This window comes from Bombyx mori, chromosome 24 (genome assembly GCF_030269925.1).
Source record: "Bombyx mori chromosome 24, ASM3026992v2".
NCBI classification, from domain to species: Eukaryota; Metazoa; Arthropoda; class Insecta; order Lepidoptera; family Bombycidae; genus Bombyx; species Bombyx mori.
In genome coordinates this window covers 1,909,137-1,937,015 of record NC_085130.1, presented here as the reverse complement: position 1 = coordinate 1,937,015, position 27,879 = coordinate 1,909,137, and the positions used below count along the sequence as shown (strand labels likewise).

General features: G+C 38.1%; 1 protein-coding gene across 2 annotated transcripts in view; it reads left to right on the top strand.

The window, feature by feature from the left end:
• The window catches only part of LOC101738381 (heterogeneous nuclear ribonucleoprotein L), a 413,691-nt gene that overhangs the window by 4,184 nt on the left and 381,628 nt on the right, over positions 1-27,879 (top strand). The window lies entirely within an intron of this gene.

Sequence of the window (27,879 nt, the reverse complement as noted above, 5' to 3'; positions counted from 1 at the left end):
GGCCACCTATTGTCAACCTGTGAGTTGAAATTAAAAATTACCACCCAACCTCGCCGTCAATCAGTTACGGGATAAGTCAACGTAAATCTTACACTTAATTATTTAGAGCTGTTCAACCTCTGTTTTATTTTCGACCAGGAATGTACGCGCGGAAAACGCAGCGGGAAACGCCACTCAAAACATCAGCGTGACGTTTTGCATCCGAAAATCGCGCTCAGAAACATCTCATACTTACCGATGAATCATTGCCTATATAGTTGTCGTTTTGTTTCAACTAGTGGTCCCGCAGTAGACGAAATTCGACTATAATTAATTGAAATTATAAGTTTGAATAACATTATGGTTTTAGTTACAGATTTCGCTAAAATCACACCATAGACAAATAATATTAAAGATAAACAATATTAATCTATACTCAATTAGACCACAAACTTCAAGCAATAACAAAAGTTTGACAATAAACGAAGAGTATAAAATTATATGCGTGTGTGTCAAATACATGTGTGTGTAATGTTTTTTTATTGATTTAATGTATCTTTTATGCATTATTTTCAAAAAATATTATCATTGTGCACTCCTTCTCTTTATTCTCTATAAGTGTGGGAAATTTCATACTCCTCCATCCGCGCAATTTTCGTTAAAAGGGGTACAAAATTTCTGTTTCACGTATTAATATACAGATACCTATACATTAAAAATATCGATATTACAAGAGTACTAAGATTTTTCATTCATCATTGCGGGTGGTGGTGCGTTTGGGAGGCTTAAACGACGAAAGGAAGTTTTCCTCCGAGCGGGTGATATTGCTCGGTATACCGACGGTCCGAATGTTGTTATTCGGAACTTGTATATATGCGAACTTATCTTGAAAATGTCGTAAGTGATATTCAGGCATCTGTCAAATATCATGTGTTCTGTGATGGCTACATATCCAAATATGTGTTTTTTGTTGAACAAGTTACTGGAGAAGATAAAATCACGTCGTCAATACCGTGAGGCTTGTCAAACCTGGTAGCATTATTATGGTATATAATTAGACCCTTTAAATTGGAATCCAGACTGCTTCACCGCAGAAACAGGTGCGAGCCGAGTGGAGGTGGTGGTAGGACCTCTGTGAGTAAGCACGGGTAAATACCACTACCTTGCCTATTTCTGCCGTGAAGCAGTAATGCGTTTCGGTTTGAAGGGTGGGGCAGCCGTTGTAACACTATACTGAGACCTTAGAACTTATCTCAAGGTGGGTGGCGCATTTACGTTGTAGGTGTCTATGGGTTCCAGTAACCACTCAACACCAGGTGGGCTGTGGGCTCGTCCACTTATATAAGCAATAAAAAAAAACATGCGTAGGTCACCCGTGTGTAAGTAATTACGCAAAATGAAGTTTGCGGGAAATGTGTGAATTTTAAGACAGCTTAAATTAAAGTTTCCTCTATTGTTCCGTCCGTGTCTCGTAACGCTTTCGTTTGGTTTAATTGAAAACTGTAAAATAAAAACGCACACATTGTTTTATTTATATTTTACGTTTAAAACGAAGGCAATTTCTCCGTATGTGCTACATTTTTTAAGACGAGCTTTTGCACTGAGCAGGCATTGTCCGATGACCTCGTAAATTGTATAGTTGAAGATAATTACTTTGTTATGAAGCATGATAGTCGCCGTGTATATTTTACAAATAATAAAGTCTTGAACTGCGTTAAATGTATCTCTTCGAAGCACTGGCAAGTATAATGCGTAATTTGCGTAATTACTGGTGGTAGGACGTCTTGTGAGTCCGCGCGGGTGGGTACCACCACCCTGCCTAGAAGCAGTTATGCGTTTCGGTTTGAAGGGTGGGGCAGTCGTTGTAACTATACTTGAGACCTTAGAACTTATATCTCAAGGTGGGTGGCGCATTTACGCCGTAAAATGTCTATGGGCTCCAGTAACCACTTAACACCAGGTGGGCTGTGGGCTCGTCAACCCATCTAGCATTAAAAAAAAATGGATATAGAAGCAAAACAGAAATAATCGCTCTCTTTATTCCACGTGGACTGTTCTTTAAAGTTTGAAATGTCTTAAACGCCTTAAAATTTCTCATCGGCCAATGGCGTCACGAAGTGCTTGCCGCTAGACAGGGCACGCCCCTTGGCATAGTGACGCGTGATTCATTCCCGAAATGTCAAACGTGTCATGTGATGGGTAGCGATGAGAGTAACGCTGTTTGCTCTCCGTATTTAAACTCCGACATCGATCATACAAATTTTGACGCTTTTGTGCTTTTTTTTTAAATTAACATTAGAGTTGATAGATTTACTTAAATGCTGACTTATTTCTTAGGTTATTTGTAAGGCTAACACACTATTAGACCATGATGTCTCGAAATAAAAGATTTTTATTTAATTTTTATTTATTTATTAGATTTCATCGAAATATCTACGTGGATCACTACTAAGTGCTACGTAATAAGATTTTTGAATAACATGAGAGTAAATAATATTTAATTGTTACAATCGTGTCTTGAATTAATTTACTTAAATTGTAATGAAATTGCGAGCCGAATTGCGAACTACGAGGGCGGCACTGAAAATTTCGGGAATTAACGAAGTGACACAACATTACTATTTAAAAATGTATTTATTGCTTTTCGAAGTATTCTCCGCGAAATTTGACACATTTTTCCATACGATGGAACCAATCATTGAAGCAACCATTCCATTCTGAAGTTGGGGTCTCCGAAATGGCCGTTTTGTAGGCGTCCACAGCTTCTTCAGGTGATGAAAATCTCTGTCTACGCAATTTCAATTAAAAAGATTTTAATATGATAGGAACAGTGGAAATATTACATTCCCGATACTTTTAGTGCAGCCTAGTATATTGTGTTAAAGTACTTTTTTTTTAAATATGATAAATATAATTTCGCTAAACTTCTAATTCATAAGTACAATTTCGCTTTTGTTTCTGTACATATTTTTACAGAGACCAATATTTTTTGTTTTGCGTGCGTAACTGTCAAAACAAATGCCAGTTCGTTGTGTAGATAAAAAACAAAAAAAAAGTTATATTACCTTTAATTTTGTAAATCGCAATATAAAAACAGTGATCATAATAATATACGCGGAGCAATTAGTCACGTTGAGAAAAAATAATTGCATCTACAACGAGTTCGCGCCAAAAATAATTGACAAGTGGACTTTTTCTGCGTTAGCGCGGGCAAACGCTTCGAATGAACGCTCGTTGTGTTCTGCCAATAAATTTTGAATCATTGCTTGGGAATGTTTCCTAATTACGAAAAGATTTGTGGCGTTCCGAAATGAAATCGTTGAGATTTTAAACATAAATTAAAGATTACATTAAATTTCAAAATCAGTGATTTTTCTTTGGATTTTGTAAATCTGGTGACGATTTTGTTTTAGATACGAATCGATGCTATGACGTCTTTCGGCCGGCTTGTGAGAGATTGCCTTCGTTTATGAACATTGTTAAAATATTTTATTTCTTTTTGTGTACATTATCATTTTTATTGTCCAGTGCACGGAATTCAATATATGCGAGTTGGATTCGACATGTTTGTCTACCGTAAACGGTGTTTGCAGTAATTAATGTCTGCCCAGTCTTCTGAGGTGAGAAAGTTCAATCGCTCAACCTCCGTCAATAGGGTTGTCAGTATGGCCCCAAATATACACTCTAGTAATCTCCTATCTAAAACTCATTGTGTTCGCAATCTGTAGCTTGACCACACGGGCCGCGCTGTTTTCAATGTAATATTACGATTGAAATCCTGTGTAGGGATTAGTAACGACAACCGAAAAAAGGGTAATGAGCAATGTATAATTCGAAACTAAAACCCAAATGATAATATTGGCAAAAGAAAGCATCATCATGCCCACCCACGGCTATGCAATAATGCATTTAGTTTGCCCGTGTTACAAAGCCAGATCGCCACGACTAAAGAACTTGGCGGGAACAGAATACAAGCCTGTATTGGTTAGCGAATTCCAACTTATCATTATTTATTTATTGCTTAGATGGGTTGACGAGCTCACAGCCCACCTGGTGTTAAGTGATTACTGGAGCCCATAGACATCTACAATGTAAATGCGCCACCCACATTGAGATAAGTTCTAAGGTCTCAGTATAGTTACAACGTCCGCCCCACCCTTCAAACCGAAACGCATTACTGCTTATCAGACTTTTCAAGCCTTGGTATGAGTATGTACGTTATAAATGTACGTTAAGAAGTAAATGGCAGATACGTGTGTTATAAGCGTTCATGTCTAATTGTAATAGATTCGTTACAATCGGAATTTCGGATATTGGAATCGTAAATCGCGTTTTTCCATTCGAACAATTGTAACTGTTCGCTTCGATGTTTCAAGGTTTTTCGATTATCGATTATTATTGTTCTCGCTGCGATAATACTCGGATTTTGGTTCGATTTGAAATTACGTACCATCCGGCCACGGAAATTTGCCACGTACCATCCGGCTATGGAATGAGCTCCCCTCCACGGTGTTTCCCGAGCGCTATGATATGTCCTTCTTCAAACGAGACTTGTGGAGAGTATTAAGCGGTAGGCAGCGGCTTGGCTCTGCCCCTGGCATTGCTGAAGTCCATGGGCGACTATAACTACTCACCATCAGGTGGGCCGTATGCTCGTGTGCCTACAAGGGCAATAAAAAATTTTTACGGAGTGGCGAGTTCATTTTAAGCATTTATTTAACGGTGGCAGAATAGGGTCCTTAATGTCTAATCTTCTAACAGTGGGTAATATCGGAGAAACAAAGTAGTTTACTTAATCAAATTATGAGGTCTAATGAATCCTTAAGATACGCTATAAGCAGCTACACAACTTTATGTAGGTTCCGCTTCGATAAAGCGGCACGACACGAGAACCCTCATCGTGGCCGCCAGTAACTACATTCCCGATCCTGCGAAAAGAATGGAAAGTAGTCGAAGTTGCCTCAAAAACGTCATTTCGGATCCTCCCGATCCACTAACGGTGCTTTTAGGTACCTCAAGCACCGGTCATCGTTCTCGTCGAACCTGTCGTTTGACGAAGGGCTCGACGAGTAAATTAACTCTCAGACACAGCTCACCGAGTTTCTCGCCGGATCTCGCGTTGCGTTTCCGATCCGGCGGTAGATTCTGCGAAGCACGGCTCTTGCTAGGGTTCGTGTTAGCAACGTCGTCAGGTTTGAGCCCCGTGTGCACACCTACTAGTTAAGGCGACGCTTATATAGCCTCTCAAGGCTATCAGCTTAGGTAGGAAAAAAAAAGAGTCCGAATAATCCTCCCCTTTATTTGATATATTTGATAGACACTTAGTTTATATAGGTTTACACAAGTAGGTTAACATAGAATATAAGGAATATTTCATACATCACATCACCGTACCTAAAGAAAAAAAAATTACAGATATAAATATTATTATTTTATGTATAGAACTTAAAATTAGCATAGTAATTACATGTCTGATTAATTGAAAAAAATAGTGCATTTTTATTATAAAAATGCAAATTAAGTGCATTTTTATTATAATAAGGCTTTGTGCGATTCTTATGAATTATGTATTTTTTTCCATATTTGTTTATAATTTCTACGTTTGGTGGTATATCTTTTACTACTATATATGGACCAGTATACATGTTATCTAATTTGTTGCTAGCTGTTTCATTTTTAACAAGTATTAAATCATTTTCCTCATAACTTATTGGATTAATATTTTGATCGTATCTAATTTTTCCACTAACTTTACTATTTAATAAATTATTTCTTGCCTCTTTTTGAGAAAGTTGCATCAGAGCATGTTCCTATGTACGAACCTACCTATTTTTTTGTTTTTTCCTACCTAAGCTGATAGCCTTGAGAGGCTATATCAGCGTAACCTTAACTAGTAGGTGAGCACACGGGGCTCAAACCTGACGATGTTGCTAACCCGAACCCTAGCAAGAGCCGTGCATTGCAGAATCTACCACTGGATCGGAAACGCGACCCACTGAGAAGATCCGGCGAGAAACTCAGTGGGCTGTGTCTGAGGGTGGACTTTCGTTGGTTTCATTTCAACTATATATCTCCGACGCAACATCTTATGTTGCGATGGTTCAACATTCAACCGCTCTCGCCGAGTGCCACATGACGAGTGTCGGTCGCGCGACCGGTGAATAGCTGATTCCAACGAACGCCGACAGACGGCGCTTGTGTCCTGTATTACACGTTAATTGCGACCCATTCTTCTCTTGTCCTTATTTCACTTTCCATTCAAGCCTATTGACTACTGGTGGTAGGACCTCTTGTGAGTCCGCACGGGTAGGTACCACCGCCTCGCCTATTTCTGCCGTGAAACAGTAATGCGTTTCGGTTTGAAGGGTGGGACAGCCGTTGTAACTATACTGAGACCTTAGAACTCATATCTCAAGGTGTGTGGCGCATTTACGCTGTAGATGTCTATGGGCTCCAGTTACCACTCAATAACAGGTGGGCTGTGAGCTCGTCCACACATCTAAGCAATAAAAAAAAATTTTAAATCCCGCACATATCCAAGTACCGATGATAACATAACAAATTTTCAACTATGGCGTGACAAGCATAAAAAATCTCAATTTGCTGTTCCTCCTTCAACTGTCTCCACTAGTTATTCCTGTCCCACGTAACTATTCTAGAGCAGAGTCCCGATGTTCTGTACGCGTTGTAAACACGAAAAGTTTCGTATAAAAATTATAATCGCGGAACAAATTGTCATCTGGCCCCAAACTAATATGCCATGTACCATTAGAACCAGCCTTTTTTTCTGCCTATGCTGGTAGCCTTAGAAGGCTATGTCAGCGTTACCGTACGAATAGGTGAGCTCACTGGGCTCTAACCTGGTCAGAACCAGACACTGATATATAATCCATATACGGGAATACGGGAAAGCACCGCCATTAGTTCAAATGAAAATTAAGTAGCAGTGAGTTGTAAGAATATTAACATTATAGTTAAATTTAACAATAAACACATTAAGGCATGTTTGTACAGTTGGTTCGAAACGTCTCGTTATGTTTCGCGAGGGAAACCTGTTTCAATATCATAAATATTAATGATTAAACAATTATTAGTTGTTTTAAAAAAGGAAAATTGCGTCTTCCTATTGTAATTGAAGACATAATAATGATATATAAATGGATGGCGGAGTCACGAAATAAATTGTTTTATTTTATTTGGAATTTTTATTGGAAGTTATATTTCTTTATTTGTGTATGTATAATCGGAGTATATATGCAACGTGTAGGCAGCCGTTTACTAATAATTTATTGGTGGTAGAACCTCTTGTGAGTCCGCGCGGGTAGGTACCACCACCCTGCCTATTTCTGCCGTATTACGTTTCGGTCTGAAGGGTGGGGCAACCGTTGTAACTATACTGAGACCTTAGAGCTTATATCTCAAGGTGGGTGGCGCATTTGCGTTGTAGATGTCTATGGGCTCCAGTAACCACTTAACACTAGGTGGGCTGTGAGCTCGTCCGCCCATCTAAGCAATAAATAAAAAAATAAAAATAAAAAAAGTACCACCGCCAAATGACCAATAATACAAACACTTGCAACCATGTAAACAAAAAGAACACATTAAAAATTACCAATTTAACAACAAAATGTTGAGAATATAATATGTTTTCTTTTGAAACGGTACATTTAAAACGAATGCCTATATGGGAATCTACATTCAAATCGTTTTGCACATCATTAACTTACTTCTAAAACAGAAGTCCTCGCGGTCTAAGGTATAAGACGTCCGGTGCATTCGTATCTAGCGATGCACCGGTGTTCGAATCCCGGAGGCGGGTAAAAATTTTTCCAATTCAAAATCATTTATTTCAACTTGGATGTCATCAAAAACACACTTGTTGAATGTCAAAATGTAAAAGAAAATGTTAACTCTACCACCGGTTCCAAAAAAATCCACAGTCCTGAGAAGAACCGGCGAAACAAACTCAGCGGGCTTTTCTTTTTTTTTTTTTTGTATTTTCTGAACTATTTTCTTTTTTTTTTAAACAAGAAAACATATTTACAGTATACGAAAAAACAAGTCAAAAAAATACAATTCAAATAAATAATAATAATAATGAAAAATGAAAAGGCCAGGAGCGAACGCCTCAATGAAATACGTACTCAACAAATGTTCACTATTGACTTCCACGGTGAAGGAATAACACCGTGTAATAAAAATTCAACTCGCAAAATTATAATCTGCGTAATTACAGGGCACACACACAGGTAACAACAAAGGCGGTGGTTGTCTTTTGACATTATTAAACCATAAAGGATACGCTTTGCTTGTCTTACAACAATATGACGACTCTAGCATCATTGGCACCACCATTGACTTATCCGAGACTCTAGATTTTAGTGGTGGTAGGACCTCTTGTGAGTCCACACGGGTAAGTACCGCCACCCTGCATATTTCTGCCGTGAAGTAGTAATGCGTTTTGGTTTGGAAGGTGGGGCAGCCGTTGTAACTATACCTTAGAACTTATATCTCAAGGTGGGTGGCGCATTTACGTTGTAGATGTCTATGGGCTCCAGTAACTACTTCTTAACACAAGGTGGGCTGTGAGTTCGTCCATCTATCTAAGCAATAAATAAAAAGAGTCGCTAAGCGGCTGTCGTAGTCCATGGACACGTCTGTCGTACTGTCGTAGGATACGATTGTATCGATTCGAGTTTCCATTTCATGTATAAATTCATTTTGAAATGAAGACGCGTGGAATCGCGTGGAGCTGACTGACTGAACGTGATCAATGGCTTCTCGATAACAATTTGATCAATTAGCAATAAAAGGAGAATTAATCGACCGTTCTGTTTACGAATTGTAATAATACGAATTCTGCTTGTTATTTTAACGCAATACAATTGAGTAAACATTAGGTGTTTAATTTATGCAAATTAAAATGTTGCTTGTTCACGAGATGAACTTTTCATTTTGCGTATTTAAAAAAAATATTAAATGATTTTTCAATTGTTAAGTTTTGTTAATTTCGCATTGTCATACGCGGCGGCAGTACAGCGTATTTACGTATTTTATTGTGCAAAGATATAGGCTTTTTTTTTGGTAAATGTGAAAGTGGTAAAAAGTAGGTATATAAGTTTTTAACTTCAAATTCAATTTTATACACATCAAAAAGAAGAAAACGTAAAAAATACATTACTTGAACACGTTTAAGTAATTGACTAATATTTTTTGCGTTCTCTACTTTTTTTGTTTTAGTTTTGTTAATTTAAAAATAATAATAAAATAAAATTTAACCTTGGTATAGAAATGTAATTTGATGTATACAAAATTGAATATAATATTTATAAAATTTAACTTGATGTTTGTAAAATTTAATTTGAAGTTAAAAACCTATATAAAGTGCAACTTGCATCCTACGACTAATGTTGAATGCTATCAGATTCGACATTCATCTGTCTTTAACGTTACTTTGATTTATTAAAGTTTGATTGAAGTAAATTAAATGTATACTATTTACATATTTACAACATTACTCATATTGAGATTCCTTACATATTCACAAAACTCTCTTATCAGTTATTTCGACAAATTGATTTCCCGTTGAAACGGTTACTCAATACTCTCCACAAGCCTCATTTGAAGAAGGACATGTCATAGCGCTCGGGAAACACCGCAGAGGGGAGCTCATTCCATAGCCGGATGGTAAGTGGCAAAAAAGACCTATGGAAACGCACTGTGGATGACCGCAGTGGCTCCAGGTAGTATGGATGAACTCTACTCCGGTGGCGGGCGGTGCGATGGTAAAAACGAGATGCCGGTATCATTTCGAACAAATCAAATTCTACCACGCGTCCAGATACCGGTAGTGCAAAACATAAAAGCCCACGTGTGATTTTTACTGTATTTAACCGTTCCGTTGGTCAAATTAGGAAAAGTCCTCCTCTGTTATATCCTGGCCGTTATTACAATAAAGCATCTGCCATGTCTAAAGTCTATCGAGAAACTTGTTGTTCAAGATCAATGGTAAAAGACCTCGCGGACGAAGCCACATGCGCTACACGGATCAAGTGAAAATCCTTACTAAAACCCCAATTAACGAGTGCGTGCACCAAGTCTTACTTCGCGATCTATAGAGAACAGCTGTCAAGGCTTTAATAAACAATGATTCCACACGACCACGACTGCTCTGCCAAAATTAACCAACTATGATGATCCGCCATGTTGGGAAGGTCAAAATAATAAGGGCCAGATTGAATTGAAAGTGATATTTGGTAATGTATAGTTTGCTCAAAAAACGTGGCTTGGTTATCACTTTGGTTTCAACCACAATTTTGTATTAAGTATGTCAATTTTCCTTATAAATTCCTAAATTCAAATTTAACATTTGCTATATTAATAGAATATTTTAATAATCATAAAAACGAAATACAAAGTCGAAACTTTACAGATATTTAAAATTCGACACAGACTTTTCGCATAGAAGCGATTCAGAATGAAACTTGTTTTGTAATATCCGTTTGACATAAACTATTAGGTTTAATGTCTTATCATTATTATTTCGATTACGCCATGTGTCTGTTGTATCATTTTCATCAATGGAAGTGAAGCAAATTTCGAGTAAAACATTATAATTTTTTTTCATAATTACAGATTATTTAAACTTTTTGTCCCTATTGCGGCCGGGCCTAGTGAAAACGAAGGATCGCTTTGGTAATCTATATATTAATTATTAATGCAGGTGGCATTGGACCGGTCGCACTGGAAATCTATTGGAGAGGCCTATGTTCAGCAGTGGACGGCGATAGGCTGAAATGATGATGATGATGATGATATTAATACGTGAAGCAAAAACTTTGTATCCCTTTTTACGAAAATTGCGCGGACGGAGGAGTATGAAATTTTCCACACTTATAGAGAATACAAAGAAGAAGTGCACAATGCTAATATTTTTTAAAAATAATTCATAAAAGATACATTAAATCAATAAAGAAAACATTACACACACTACATACCATGTATTTGACGCACACGCGCATGTATACTATTTATTGTCAAACTTTTGTTCTTGACGTCTGTTGTCAAATTGAGAATAGATTAAATATTGTTTGCCTTTGTTAATATTTTTTAAAGTGTAGTCTTGACGAAATTTGTGATTATAGAAGTATACAATACAATCATAATAGTGTACAAACTTACAATTCCAATTAATTATAGTCGAATTTCGACTACTGCGTGACCTCTAGTTGTATTTATTATACCAGACAAAGTTTGAGTTTATGTTTATAGGATACTAGCCGTACTCGCCCGCTTCGCTGGGCATTTAAAATTAATATTATTATTTATTTTCATTATTATTAGGGAGTCCAACACTCATATAAATATTAGCCTATCCATTAAGTACATGTATTTTCTATATGGATACCAAGTTTCAAGTCAATCGGATGCAATGTTCAGTAGTTATAACGGAACATCCGTAACAACCACTGTAGATTTATATATTAGTATAGATTACTATCTCTCCCTAGAAAAAGCCACTAACAGAAATCGGTTCTAGGCACTTTTTCTGAAAGTGTCATCATCACTTCCACTTTTCGTTTATATATTAACAGCTGGGTGGTAATGTATTCAGGGGGATAATTTAATTCAGCCGTTCTTAAGACCGAACACATCCATATGAATATATAGTCGTCTAGTGTAGTGGTAAGTGACATGGTCACTACACAAGGGGGTCGCGGGTTCGAATCCCGCCAAGGGAAGATATTTGTATGATAAATATAAATGTCTTTTCCAGGGTTATGGATGTATATTAAATATATGTATGTGTATAATAAAAATCTTACATTTATATCCGTTATCTGGTACCTGTAACACAAGTTCTTTACGAACTTATCACGGGGCCGGTTAACGTGGCGTGATTGTTAGTAAATATTTATTTATTTATTTATTTATTTATAGTAATCAACCAATGAGAAATCATATAATAAACATGGCGGCTGTGTGCGAAAAATACTCTAATTTATAAGTGCTAGTCTGACAAAATGTGCCCAGATTAGATTAAAAAAAATTAACAATTTTTTTTCTTTTAACGTTCCATCGTCCATAATCTCGTGTTCATAGATTTTAATTAACATGCAAATGAAAGGTGAACGACCCAATAACAGACACCTGGTCGATATTAAGCCGTTTCCTTCGAAAATAGAATAAGAGCAAGATGTCTTTAAAGATTTACGATTGGTTTGGAAATGTGCGTTTTTTTTTTAAAGGGATTTCGTCTCTATTACTATTTAGAATAACGATTGTTTTCACTTGAATTTAATTGTTTAACTCATCGGTAGTTCCACACCTACGGGATGTGTTGTTAAGTGATGCAGTGAAGTCTGGTTTCGTTGTCTAGATTTTAGCTGGAATGGTTTTCACGTGGGCTTGGCACTGAAATAGGTGGGGATCGGGCGCCTTCCGACATAAAAAAAATTGGTAAAAGATTTCTTTGGTTTTTTTGTTTTCTGAGCTTTGGATGCTCACGCTGTTAAGACAGAAGGCAAAACGAAATCATTTTTCGGATTTGTTTCTTGCGTGATATTCTGTTATCAAGGCCCGTTTTGTTTTATATTACTTTCACAAATTAATCGAGCGCTCCGAATTGATGGGTATTATTAGCGGCTGATGAGTTCGAAATATTGACTGGTTCAAGACTGGCTTGGCCTGTGTTGTTGAGAATAGGGTTGTTTTTATTTATTTATAAATGTTGTTTTAGATGAAAATTTCCTTCAAATTGGAATACGTCAATGATTCGTGGCAGAAATGGGCAAGACTGTGATATTTCGTAGCAGCATAGCCCTCGACGAGCGAATTAACCCATAGACACAGCCCACTGAGTTTCGCCGGATCTTCTCAGTGGGTCACGTTTTCGATCCGGTGGTAGATTCTGCGAAGCAGCAGCAGCTCTTGGTAGGGTCAGTGTTAGCATCACCCCGGTTTAGGCCCCGTGAGCTCACCTACTAGCTAAGGTAACGCTGAAATACGGGGAGTGCTCTGAGGAATTGTTCGAGATGATACCGGCATCTCGTTTTTACCATCGCGCCGCCCGCCACCGGAGTAGAGTTCATCCATACTACCTGGAGCCACTGCGGTCATCCACAGTGCGTTTCCAGAGGTCTTTTTTGCCACGTACCATCCGGCTATGGAATGAGCTCCCCTCCACGGTGTTTCCCGAGCGCTATGACATGTGCTACTTCAAACGAGGCTTGTGGAGAGTATTAAGCGGTAGGCAGCGGCTTGGCTCTGCCCCTGGCATTGCTGAAGTCCATGGACGACGGTAACCACTCACCATCAGGTGGGCCGTATGCTCGTCAGCCTACAAAGGCAATAAAAAAAAAAAAAAAGAAAAAAAAATTGCCTCTCAAGGCTATCGGCTTAGATAGGGCAAAAAAAAAGCTTCGAATGCATCGCGGTACCACCGTACAACGTTTCTGTAACCTCGAATGCCGCGAGACAGTCGTGAATATCGACCCACCTCTTTCTTATTCTGGCAATCTTGAAGTGTGCCAGATCTACCCAGTCGCACGTGGTCATGCTATTTATATCTCATCAAGTCATAGGTACTAACTACTGACTGTACAATTTTAATTTGCGGTAATACTCGTATAATCTTTAATTGCTCGCGTAGGTATTACGTTTTGAAGTATGCTTGTCTATAAATAAAGGAAGCAGCGGCTTTTGGATGTTTGGGTTTTAATTTTTTTGGAACGAACTTCCTTATGGGACGACGCGGAGGGGTACCCTAACCGGGAAAAAACGTCCGTAACGTAAGATTTTTATTATTTATGTATAGTCTTAGTATGATGGCTATACAGTGTCTAATGTATAGTCTACGTGATGAATAAATATGTAGCTGTTTCTTTGGATATTATTATTATATATTTTTTATAAATCATTGTGAATAAAATAAAGTTGATAACTTTGTAAAGTAGTTTTATTTTATCAATAAAAAAATCATAATAAAAAATGTATATCCGAATACTAATTTTCTTTATACCTCGAATAGAACTTAAAATTGATATTTTTATAATAAGGAACTTCGTTCCTATCCGGTGTCCCACGACACCACACATCTTTTTTTAGTCACACGACCAGGTGTTTGTACTTTTTGGCCAGAGCCCGTAAGAATCACGACGTGTATGCCCCGTAACTCGCGAAATGAGGTCAAAGTCTTTATTGTGTCTTATTATTAATAACCCTTCAAGCAGTGCATTACTACTTCGCAGTAGAGTTGTGTCAGACAGGACGTATCTGTTCGTGCGAACTCAAAATATGCCCTACCATTAATAAAGCTGACATATGGGGCTTAGAACATGCTGTATATGAACACGTGTATAGTAACTAGTGGTCCCGCAGTAGTCCAAATTCGACAATAATTAATTGAAATTATAAGTTTGACCATGATTATGGTTCTATTGTCAAAGATTATTATACTTCTATAGTCACAGATTTCGCCAAGACTACACTATAGATAAATAAAATCAAACATAAACAATATTAACCTATTCTAAAATTGACTACAGATTTTAAGCAATAACAAAAGTTTGACAATAAACAAAGTATATGTGTGTCAAATACATGGTAGTGTGTGTAATGTTTTTTTATTGATTTAATGTATTTTTTATGCATAATAAATTGAAATATTAGCATTCTGCACTCCTCTATATTCTCTATAAGTGTGTGAAATTTCATACTAATCCGTCCGCGCAATTTTCGTAAAAAAGGGTACAAAGTTTTTGCTTCACGTATTAATATATAGATATGGTTTCACTTGACCTGTTGCGTATGTTGTATTGAGACCGCCCATCTAAAAATAGTAACAAGAAAGAAAAGGTGTTTCTTTCAAATCAGTCACTCTTAGCACCTAAAATATAGCAGCACCTTATCACACCATGCTATATATAATACCAGCTGTACACGTCCGCTTCGCTGGGCATTTAAAATTAACATTATTATTTCTCACCCCCACAGAGATTCTCATCATTAACGCCCTCGCAACTAGTGTAGGGAGTCCAACACTCATATAAATTAGCCTATCCATTAAGTACATGTATTTTCTACACGGATACCAAGTTTCAAGTCAATCGGATGCATGGTTCAGTAGTTATAACGGAACATCCGTAAAAACCACTGTAGATTCATATATTAGTATAGATATAGATTCTAACATACGAATTGTAAGATATCTGTTATAAATAAAAGTTTTATAGATTATGCATCAATCAAATATTACAATGGAACGGTTAATGAATGGGAACAAACGTTTGACCCGAATTTATTAAAAATATGTAAATAGCTCACTCCATTTAAACGGAGTGTTTCTTGTTAAACGACCGTCATATAAAATGTCATTAGGATTAAAAGGTCGAATGTTTTATCTTAACGTAAATTAAAAAATTAACTTTATAATCGTGCACCTAAAAGCTATGTTTCTATGATTGATAATTTTGGTGCTAAGACTTTTATTAAGGAGACGAAAATAAGCAGTAAATCATAAATTTTGATTAGAGATGATGAATACCATATGTTTTTGTTTCGGTTTTTTTTTTTTGAAACTGCTCCGAGTTTTTATTGTTAAGTAATTTTAGAAATATCTCAAAGGAATACTTTGATCGTTGCATTGCAGCGGAAAAAATATCATCAATCAAACCATATAGCGTTGTCATGTTGCCGCCGGATCTCTACAGTCTACACCAAACTGTACACCGTCGTCGCCCTAGACACGTCCTTACGGATCCATCAGATCCAATAACTCTTGCATTAGATACCTTTAGCTCTATCACTAGGAGCAGGCTTAGGAACCCCGGTAACCGTACTCGTCGAACTCGACAAAGAGGTCGACGTACAACCTAATCCATGCATCAGCCCGCTGAGTTTCTCGCCGGATCTTCTCAGTGGGTCACGATTCCGATCCGGTAGTAGATTCATTCGCGAAGAAATTGCTCTGGAGTTGTTAGGTCTCCTTCGGAGGCGCTCGGGCAGTTCTTAGCAAATCCCACCCCTCCTAGCTGAGCCTTTGCTCGCCCACCTGTCCTGGTGAAACTGGAAAGGCCTCCGGGCCACCAGTAATCTTGCAATCTTAAAAAAAAAACTAGATGATAACTCTAAGAAGAAAATACTGGAATATTTTTCCGCAACCGTCGCTCGGTTATCCTGAAGACATTGACCTCGTTATTGAAACGTCCCACTGAAACACTCTCGGTGAATCATCTGCACGGTCAATAAAACTATGTCGAACGCTTGTTTTGGTTCCTTTTATGGGTGCACGTGCTTCACTGTCTTATTCAGTAAAAATCGTCGTCGACTGAGCAGTAAACGTTTGCATTCGCAATGATTTCGCACTGAATTATTTAGCCGAGTTTTTTAAATGTTCACGAAATGGTGGCTGAAGTAATTGTAGCGGTAATCAATCAGAGATCAAAAGGCTTCGACTGCTGCTTGCCTAATTTGTTTTCGGTTTCTGCGAGTCGTAAACACGACTGAAACTTTATGGACGAACAAACTGCCAGACCTCATGATATATACTACTAATGTATGCCAAGTCTCACACAAAATACTAAAATTCCGAATTTTATGAACTTATTCCGCTGTAATCCTATAGCTGGAAAAAGTTCTAACGGTTTGTAGAGGTAACACTTTGGCATGCGAAATATTTTTGAAAAGCTTTCGTTAATAAAAACAGTCGCGGGGTGTATGAATATCCGAAATACCAAAATGGAAACTGAAAAAAAAATTGGAAATTTGTATTATTTTGTAATAATATATTCATATTTCGTGATGTATTACTAATTATCGGCTCCTCGGCGAAAAAGGCGGGGTGGGCGACGCGGACACGATGCTCCGGTTAATCTCCCGTAGGGGCTGTTGGGTACCGGGCGCCCGGTGCCCGGTCCCGTGGTGAGTTGGCGCAACTGTTAAAACTGAGACGTTACAACTCATATCTCGAGGTGGGTGGCATTAACGTTGTAGATGTCTATGGGCTCCGGTTACCACTTAACACCAGGTGGGCCGTGAGCTCGTCCACCCATCTAACCTATACAAAACCATCGCACCGCCCTCCACCGGAGTAGAATTCATCTATGGATAGAGATCCATCCATAGAGTTCATCCTGGAGCCACTGCGTTCATCTATATTGCGTTTCCAGAGATCTTTTCGCCACGTACCATCCGGCTTTGGAATGAGCTTCTCCACGGTGTTTCTCGAGCGCTATGACTTGTCCTTCTTCAAACGAGGTTTGTAGGAGAGTACTTAACGGTAGGCAGCGGGTTGGCTCTGCCCCTGGCGTTGCTGAAGTCCATGGGCGACAGTAACCACTCACCATCAGGTGGGCCTTATGCTCCTCGGCCTACAAAAGCAATAAAAATAAAAAAGTTGTAAATACGCTACATATTAATTAACATGCATAAAAGCTCGACGGGTCCCCAAGATATTGGTTTAATTTTTATCTGTCTCTGTACAATAAATATGAAGTAGTGAATCTTAAAACGTTATTAGTGAATGACGTAATCGTTGATTTTTATTGGGCCATTGAGATGGCGATATGGCGGCCCACCAAAATTTTCTGCATTTAAATTTTATCTTCTATTTCCTCAAGAAATCGTGCGAAACAGAAACGATCTTGGCTCTCGGACACAAATACACATTGTAACTTCATTTAAGTATCTAGCTGGCGCCCGATTCGCGTTTCATTACATCTTAAACAGTAACCAGAAATGATCTTAAATGATTTTATTATTATAAAACGATCGCGTGCTTCGTCCGACTAACGAAGTGAATTATATGATATATATATATATAGGACGAAACAGAATGTCGTATTGTAAATAAAGGCTGGCTTTTGTCACGGGAAGTTGGAACATTACTTTACAATCTCTGAGCACGCTACGACGTCACGCCAACAGGAAATAAGGTTTAAAGGGTTCTGTCGAAATAATTTTTATTTATTGTCATTTTAAGGGTCTGTCAGTCGACTGAGTTGACGATTCACGTTCAAGTTGCAGTGACCCAGAGAATCTGTTTGAAAAGTAAAATTGTGTGGGTGCAATGCATGATTGCTTTGCCCTAGCAGTGCTCGTGTGCTTCCGTCTTGGTGGCGAGTGGTAGCAATCGCTTTTGGATGTCTAGGAAGATTCAATACGACGAATAGTAAGCTGCTCTGCAGGATTCGTCCTAAAGAGCAACCGTGTTTCAGATAACAGCACTACCTGATCCACACTGGTTCTGACCCAACCAACCGACAATTCGGCCTCCGCGAGAGAAGCTCTGCGAGAAGTGTCCGTGTGAAACGGATCAAGTTCTTTTTGTTAAACTTTTGCGCACCCCAAGCTTGAATGCGGGTAGTTGGATGAAGAGTTATATTTGATTCAAATCTGAGAAGCCCCGCCTACCGCCTCCAAAGCGCAGGCGATAATTTCACACTCCGAGATTGAACTCTTTATCCCAACAAAATGCGTGTTTAATTAATTCTAAAATATAAATTTATCGCGGCCGAAACCTTCGGGGCACATCTGGTGTTTTCATATAGATGCTAATATAAAGGCTTTCGCGAAATAAAAATTGTCGTTACCATGGCTTCCGTTGTGTTTTGTCCGCTACCCCCGCCTTTAAATTTATGTTGTGGATCTTGGATCCCAGAGACCATTCGTAGTCCGTTAATAAACTGAATATATAGGTACAAATATATCATCGACTATCAAATGCTAGTCGAAAACATAGGCGATTCTGTTTTGACTTGAGTTTCGTGTACCAAGTTTGGGAATTTAGTGGCATTCTCATGACGATGATTTTCGGTGACCTCTATTTTCCATTCCGTGAGCTGATTTGTCTATGTACCGGAATGACGTCTATGTACCGGAATGACAAAAAAAACAGGTCGAAGTCATGTGACGAGCAGTAAATTCGTGTTGTCTTTGTGTGATGTGATTATTTCCAGTTCAAGAATTTGACGTTTTACAAAACGGTATTCCTCGTATTGTCATCGACGTGACCTACCGGTAGCCTAGCGATATCGATTAAACAATTAAGTCAACGTAACGTTTTCGTTTTCCGGATCGTTTCGTTTGATTGATTGGTTAATAACGTTTTGTAAGGCCCGTTGATTTATGTCGTACGACGGAGACAAAAACTTTGTGTACCTAATTCATTTAAAACAATGCGCGCCCGAGACTCGTTTAAGGGAGTAGTCATAATTAAAATTCCTCTCATCCTTTTTGTACGAAACGAAAACGGGTACTGGTATTTTTAAGCTATTGCATAGCTTTGAGCCCGGCCACCGAATCAAGAAATTCCGTAACGAAAATAAAACCTAACACCCCCTACCTCGCCTAACATGTAGCTCGCGTTCAACACGTTCACATGTTGCGCTTGTGTAGTGGTAGAGAGGTGGTAAGAGGGTAGGCGCTAGTGCCACGGTAAACATCGGTTCCGCTAAATAATATTAAAGAAGCTTATAAAAGTGACTAATAATAAACCTAAACTAGTGGACAATGTGTCAAAAATATCTAGCGAATTTGTGAAATAAAAAGACTGTGAAATCAACGTTTCAGTAAACTAAATTGTGAAACCAACATAGTGCAAACAACTTTTACAAACTTTGATCATTTTCGGAATCCTGTGAATAATGTATAACTTAAAGCTGGACTATATATGTGCGGAAAAAGATGAGTATAATCAGTAATAGTGAAATTAATAACATTTTGATTACATATATTAAACCCAAAAATTGCAAATTGCTTACCTACCTACCAAGTTTATTAACTCAAAGCAAGATACTTTTATAATAGCACCATCTACAATAATAAAGTTGCACTAATACACCACCTGCCGCGCTTTGCCAGAACGTTACGAAAAGATCGACTCGCAGGCAATATCATTTACAATTACAAATAGTACAAACACGGATCGCTAGAGGGCCAATAATAAAATAACTAAAGCACGACTACCAACGAATCATGGAAGAAATTTTGATTGCGCTCAAAGAAATAAAGAAAGACCTGGACGAGCAGAGACAAGAAATCCGAGCAACTGGAATTAATGTTACGGATAAAGTATCAAAAAATGTAAACAAAATGCTCGAAGAAAAATTCCTAGTATGGGAAAAAAAGTATGAAAACTTGAAAAAAATAACGGAAAACCAAGAAAAGAGAATCTATTTTCTAGAAAAAGAGGTAAGAAAAAGAAATATAGTATTTTTTGGCATCGAAGAGTCAGAAAAATCGTATGAAAATCTAGAAAATACTATTATTAATTGGATAAGCCAATATCTTAATATTCAGCTAAAGCACTGCGACATACAAGAAGTCAGGAGAGTGGGAAAGAAAGAGGAACGACCACGCCCTATAGTAGTGACCTTCACAACACTAGGTACTAAAATTAAAAGCTGGAAACGAAGAAATACACTAAAAGATACCTATTTCTACATGAAAGAAGATTACCCGAAGTACGTGCTAGAAAAGAGGAAGGGCTTACAAGAGCAGCTACGTATAGAAAGAGAGAAGGGAAATACAGCGTTATTGAAGTATGATAAATTGATCATCCTGCCCAAAACCAATACGAAAAGAAAATTACCCACCTCACCAAACAGCGGCACAACTTCAAAAGTAAACGAGACCTCACAAATAAACAAGAAGAACAAGATTCAAAAACCTGGTACCCCCGTGATAAGATCCAACAGCATCTCCGAGGGAGTTGTTAAACCAGGCATGCTGAACTTCTTGGTGAATAAAAACACCATAACGGCTAGTAATCATAACCCAGGAAAATCAACATAGCAATTGCCACCCTCCTCCAATTCAAATTCAAATTTAGTACTTAAGAACAATCAAACTAAACATCTTCCAAAACGGCTGGTCACCGAGGAAGATTACGACTACAACCCTCCAAGTGTAAACATTAACAGACAGCTTATAAGTAAAACAAATAAAGATAATGAACAAAAACTTTATATAATAACTTTCAACGTGAAAACACTATCTTCTTATGAAAAACTAATAGAATTAACAGAATCACTAAAATCAATAAAATCAGACATTATTGGAATGGCAGAAGTGAGACGTCTTGGGGAAAAAATAGAGGAATATGAGGATTTTATTCTTTACTACATGGGCCAGACACCTGGACAGTTCGGCGTGGGCTTTTTGGTGAGAAAAAATCTTAAAGTAAACATAGAGAACTTCACGGGCTTATCAGAACGAGTCGCTATATTAAACTTACAATTCCATGGGCAAAAACTATCAATCATTCAAGTCTACGCACCCACAGAAACAGCAAATGAAGAAGATATTTCTTATTTTTATGAGACAGTCAGAAGGGCTAGGGAGTTAGCGCATAAAGACTATATCATAATGGGCGACTTCAATGCTAAGATAGGTAAACCAAGACACGAAGAATTCTTGGTTACAAAACCATTTGGTCTTGGTATAAGAAATGACAGAGGCCAAAAATTGATAGATTTCGCTCTGGAAACTAAGACAGCAATAATGAACACATACTATCATAAGAAACCAAACCGCAGATGGACATGGCGCTCACCAGGTGGCGCATATAAAAATGAGATCGATTACATTCTATCTAACATACCGCAGAAGTTTCATAATGTGGAAGTTCTAAATATCAACTACCCATCAGACCACAGGCCAGTGAGAGCAACCATATCTCTTGAAAAAAATAAAAATATCCAGGACTAGATACAAGACCAACCAGTGTGCGAGTCTAAAATACGAAAGCGAAATACTCAGATTCAGATTAAATCTCCAACTCCACCTGCTACGTGCCGATGACCAGAACTTGAAAGATACTGATAATATACAGACTCAATACAACAAAATAACCAATGCCATCTCGAGAAGCCTAGAAGAAACGCACAAGGAACACAGTTCGTACAGACACAAAAAAATATCGCTACGCACAGAAAAACTCATGACTAGAAGAAAAGAATTACAGAAGACTAAAAACAAAACCAGAAGTATAAGAAACGAAATATCAGCTTTATACAAACTCATTAGCAAGTATATCAGGCAAGATTATGCAAAATACAGACAGGATACCATAACTAAGCACTTACAAGTTTCAGGCAGCACAAAAAAGGCTTATAAAGAGCTAGCACAAAATAAAACTTGGATCGAAGGACTTAAATCATCAGGAAAACAATCTATAATAACAAACCGCAATGATATCATTAATATGGCCACTGAATTTTATAAATCATTATACAGTAAAAAAACATCCACATATGTAGACATAACACCAAGCAGTAATATATCAAACAACGAAAAGGTGCAACCAATCACGGAATCTGAACTTATTGCAGCAATAAAAAACCTGAAAACCGACAAAAGCCCAGGCCCAGATGGCATTTCAAACGAAGCTTTAAAGGCAGCTGACAGAATATTAGCGCCACCTGTGGCAAAATTGTTTAACCAGATATTAGAAAGTGCTGAGATCCCCATCCAATGGACAGAATCAAATATAATTTTAATCTATAAAAAAGGAGATCCAAAGGACATAACAAATTACAGGCCTATTAGTTTACTGTCTTGTTTCTATAAACTCTTTTCGTCAATTATAAACAACAGAATCAGTGATTCGCTAGAGAAAAATCAACCAATTGAACAAGCAGGATTCAGAAAAGGTTTTTCTACAGTGGACCACATTCACACCTTAGAACTCTTGATAGAAAAATACCAAGAAAAACAGAGAACACTATACATTGCATACATAGACTACCAAAAGGCTTTTGACACTGTGTCACATGATAGTGTATGGAAGTCGTTAAAAAACCAAGGGGTGAATGATAAATATATACAGATAATTAAAAACATTTATAAAACTAATACAAGTAGAATAAAACTAGAATCTATAGGCCCAAGATTTTCTATCAAAAGAGGTGTAAGACAGGGAGACCCCATGTCTCCAAAAATTTTCATTGCCATACTTGAATCAATATTTAGACAGCTAGATTGGAAAAACCTCGGCTTAAATATTGAAGGTAAATATTTGACTCATCTCCGCTTTGCAGACGACTTAGTAGTGCTGGCAGAATCAAGTTCAGAACTTCAATACATGGTTGAGTCTCTCCACAGAGCCAGCATTAAAGTAGGCTTAGAAATGAATACAACAAAAACTATGGTAATGACAAATAGTGCTAGAAAGAAAATAACAGTCGGAAACGAACTATTGAAATACACAGATCACTATATTTACTTAGGAAAACAGATCAGCTTTGAAAGAAAAAGCAATGAGATGGAGATTGGAAGAAGAATCCAACACACCTGGAACAAGTACTGGAATTTACGTGAAGTATTTAAAAGTACGTTGCCAATATACTTAAAAACCAAGGTTCTAAATTCCTGCATTCTACCATGCTTGACTTATGGCTGCCAAACTTGGAAGTTTACATCAAAGGCCAATAATCTAATAGTAAGCTGCCAACGAGGAATGGAGCGAAGTCTGCTAAATATAAGAAAGATTCAAAAAATCAGACACACAAAAATTAGAGAAAAAACAAAATCTATAGATGCTCTTGAATATGCCAGAAACTTAAAGTGGAAGTGGGCTGGTCATGTAGCCAGACTTAGGGACCAGAGATGGACTGCAAGAATAACTGCATGGGAAGGGCCACAAGGGAAAAGAAAAAAGGGTCGCCCGATATCAAAATGGGAGGATGATATAAAAGCTATCGCTGGCCCTCGATGGATACAGGTAGCCCAAAATAGAACCAAATGGAAGGACTTGGAGGAGGCCTTCACCATGTTTAATGGGTTCCTGCCAAACATAAGTGAAGAAAATTAAAATTATTATATGTATACCTATTTACTTTGTATTTTAGCAGGAAATAAAAGGCTTTTTATTTTATTTTTATTAACGTTTTCGTTTTCCGGATCGTTTCGTTTGATTGATTGGTTAATAACGTTTTGTAAGGCCCGTTGATTTATGTCGTACGACGGAGACAAAAACTTTGTGTACCTAATTCATTTAAAACAATGCGCGCCCGAGACTCGTTTAAGGGAGTAGTCATAATTAAAATTCCTCTCATCCTTTTTGTACGAAACGAAAACGGGTACTGGTATTTTTAAGCTATTGCATAGCTTTGAGCCCGGCCACCGAATCAAGAAATTCCGTAACGAAAATAAAACCTAACACCCCCTACCTCGCCTAACATGTAGATCGCGTTCAACACGTTCACATGTTGCGCTTGTGTAGTGTTTGCGAATAAGCGCCCGGCGTGCATGCGCACAATGAAAAGTCTGCCCATCTCTCTCTCTCGCGCGGTCTAGCTTATCAGTGTGAAGGGGACAGTTAATGTTTTGCTTTTGTTAATGTTTATAAATATAGCGTGATCTTATTTTATTATTGTTTTAATATTAAATTATTATTGTACTTATTATAATTGCATAAGTTAATATTTTTTTTCTTTTTTTGTCGACGCTCACATTTGGGGAAATATTTTTCTATTTGAAAAACCATACGCACTCTACGTATCTTTAAAAAAAATTTACTACTACCGCCTTTCGTGTGCGTGCCTAATTAACACATAAGGACACAGGCTAATGTCCACTCGGTCACATAATTTATTCGTTTGGAACTGCACACAAGCGATGATGTTTTTATTGCGCCTGTTTTATGTCATGCGTAATACCCGTGCGTGATGTTTATATTGTAGTCTGAAAAAAATACTATAATTCAAAACTTGTAATAACATCATACCCGAGTGGTCCGAGCGTATAATGCCCGTTTGGAAGGCACTTTGTCTGCCTGAAATCATGATGGGAGCTTTTCTAATGTATGAGCGAGCCAAACTGCTTCAAATCTGTTAATGACACGGGCTGACTCAATCACAAAATTATATAATTCGACAGCTGTAACAAAAAATATATTTTTAAATGTCAAATATATTCAACAATTATTATATTTCGGTCTATTCCATAAGGTCGTAACATTAAAGTGGTTACAGTGGTTCAGAAAATGGCGCATAGACATCAACCCAGCGAAAAGCACAGCAGTGTTATTTCAAAGGGGAAACTTTATTTCCTCCCGCATTAGAAGGAGATATCACACCCCCGATCACCCTCTTCGGCCAACCTATACCCTGGACCAGGAAGGTCAAATACCTGGGAGTCACCCTGGATGCATCCATGACATTCCGCCCGTATATAAAAACAGTCCGCGACTGTGCCGCATTTATTCTCGGCAGACTCTATCCTATGATCTGTAAGCGGAGTAAAATGTCCCTTCGGAACAAGGTGGCACTTTACAAAACTTGCATAAGGCCCTTCATGACTTACGCGAATGTGGTGTTCGCTCACGCGGCCCGCACACACATAGTCGCCCTACAATCCCGCTTTTGCAGGTTAGCCATCGGGGCTCCGTGGTTCGTGAGGAACGTTGACCTACACGACGACCTGGGCCTCGAATCAATCCAGAAATACATGAAGTCAGCGTCGGAACGGTACTTCGATAAGACTATGCGTCATGATAATCGCTTTATCGTTGCCGCCGCTGACTATTCCCCGAATCCTGATCACGCAGGAGCCTGTCAGCGTCGACGCCCTAGACACGTTCTTACGGATCCATCAGATCCAATAACCTTTGCATTAGACGTCTTCTGCTCCTAGTAGGCTTAGGAACTCCGGTAACCGTACTCGTCGAACTCTACAAGTGGTCGACGTGCATCCTAACCCAAGAATCAGCTCGCTGAGTTTCCCGCCGGATCTTCTCAGTGGGTCGCGATTCCGATCCGGTAGTAGATTCATTCGGGTAGCAGCTGCTCTTGAGTTGTTAGGTCTCCTTCGGAGGCGCCCGGGCAGCTGTTAGCAAATGCCACCCCTCCTGGCTGAGCCTTTGCTCGTCCACCTGTCCTGGTGAAACTGGAAAAGCCTTCGGGCCACCAGTAATCTTTCAATCATAAAAAAAACCTTTCGTGCATCTATATAGCGTGAAGCTATTGTTTGTTCCGGTTTGAAGAGCATGGCAGCCGCTGTTCCATAAAAATTATCAAGTTTAATGTTTTGTGATGTCTGCTCGCTAATGTGCCGGTTTTTAATTTTAATTCACGAAGGAATTCGTCTTTCGGCAAGTACATATAAAAATTATATAGTCATGTTAAATAGTATGTATACATAAAATATGTTTGGTTTGTGTTTTCTTTTTTTAATATTCGCTTTCTATTGTTTTCAGGTAAGTTTCGAAAATCTGCAAAATTTTGAGAATGGATAAATCCTACTGTCCGTGAGTATCTTGAAACTAAACTTTATGTAAATTCTAGTTTTATAAATTAAACCAAGAAATAATGTTTAGCATTGAATATAGTATTATAGCCTGTTTCTCTAAGAAATACAATGCGATAGAAATTTGAAGTTCCTTCAATAATACGTTTCGGGAGCTTGAAAAAAAAATACACGTTTTGATGAAACGTGTAATAATGCTTTCGAAGAAACACGATCGTAGAGAATTTCAGAATACCGTAGACTGGGTATTACGGACCGGCTTAAATCGGACAGTCAGTCATCAGTCAAATGACTGTCATTCTGTCACTGTGCGTCCCCCTGGACTGATTTATTGCGTTTCGGATGGACTGTTCCGATGCCACGTTTCGTATTAGCAATATCGTTTGCGTTACTTCAAAGGCTTCGATCTTCGATTGTGAAATGTAATAACGGCTTTTTTGATGTATCTCGAAATAGAAAATTTTGAAGTATAGTCTGCTTTGGCCTGGCCAAAGATGAAACCAAACATTGCTTAGATCAGCGGTCGGGGAACTTTTTTAATTATTACCCCAAAATATTTTTTTGTTAGTTGATATTATTACCCCACGGCGAAGAACAAAAAAAAAACGAAATCCCTTTTTTTAGCATCTTTCATATAATAGCCCCCATGATAATTTTGAAAAAAAGTATATATTTTTTCGTTTCATTTCATTTCGTTTCATCGACTTTGAAATCACAACGATTCTAAAGAAGTTTCACTTCAATGTATAACTTTTTACTCACAAAAGTTTTATTATTACCCCCCAAAATTTCATTTTACCCCATTTGAGGTAATTTACCCAGCTCCCCGATCGCTGGTTTAAATGAAAGCGTCGAAACAAGAGGCGAGGTTCAGCAAGCAGGGGCACATATCTCGGCTCGGCCGCCGCGTCTCAAATTTTGAGTAGAGTAAATCTCGTATGTAGCTGTTTCGTGACGCTTCAGTTTGTTTACGGACCAACATAGGCAGCTCATCGGATGGTTAGCCTTTGATGAAACAACAGCGTGTAAACAAAGTGAATGCTTTTGTCCACCCATTTCACTACACTTGCACTAATAATGCTAATTATTTCTCGTTCATTACGCTAGATTATTTATCCGTATACTTCTTTTTAGTAGAGCGTATAATTCCATTTGAACTCACTCACACGAGTTCAAATATTGGACAAATTTAAAACGCCGTTTTTTTTTTTTTTTAATTAACGTTTTCCATTTTCATTCGTTTTTTATCTTCCCTTATTTGGTGATTATACCCACTTTGGTTAATTAGATCGTGATCAGATCATTCGACATCTGGGTCATCAAAACACGCTGGCCGAATAGCTGGGCCGCTCCCGTGACATAGTTGAGCTTTAGACAGACGATCAAAAGATACCGTTTCTTCTCTGGTTGTTAAAAACATCAAGCCATCACCATTATATCATCTATCTATCATCTTACCATCCATCATCATCAGACCACAATATCATCGCCTTCCAGCAGAAACATTACCCCTGTCTCGTTAGGCAGGGAGTCCAAGCCCAGGCAGAGACGATTTCCCCGAAGCCCGATCCGTAACCCCGTAGGAGTACACGAAGACCCAACGACGTTTGTTGTCATAGTTATTACTGGGAATGCTTACTAGTCGAACGTGTC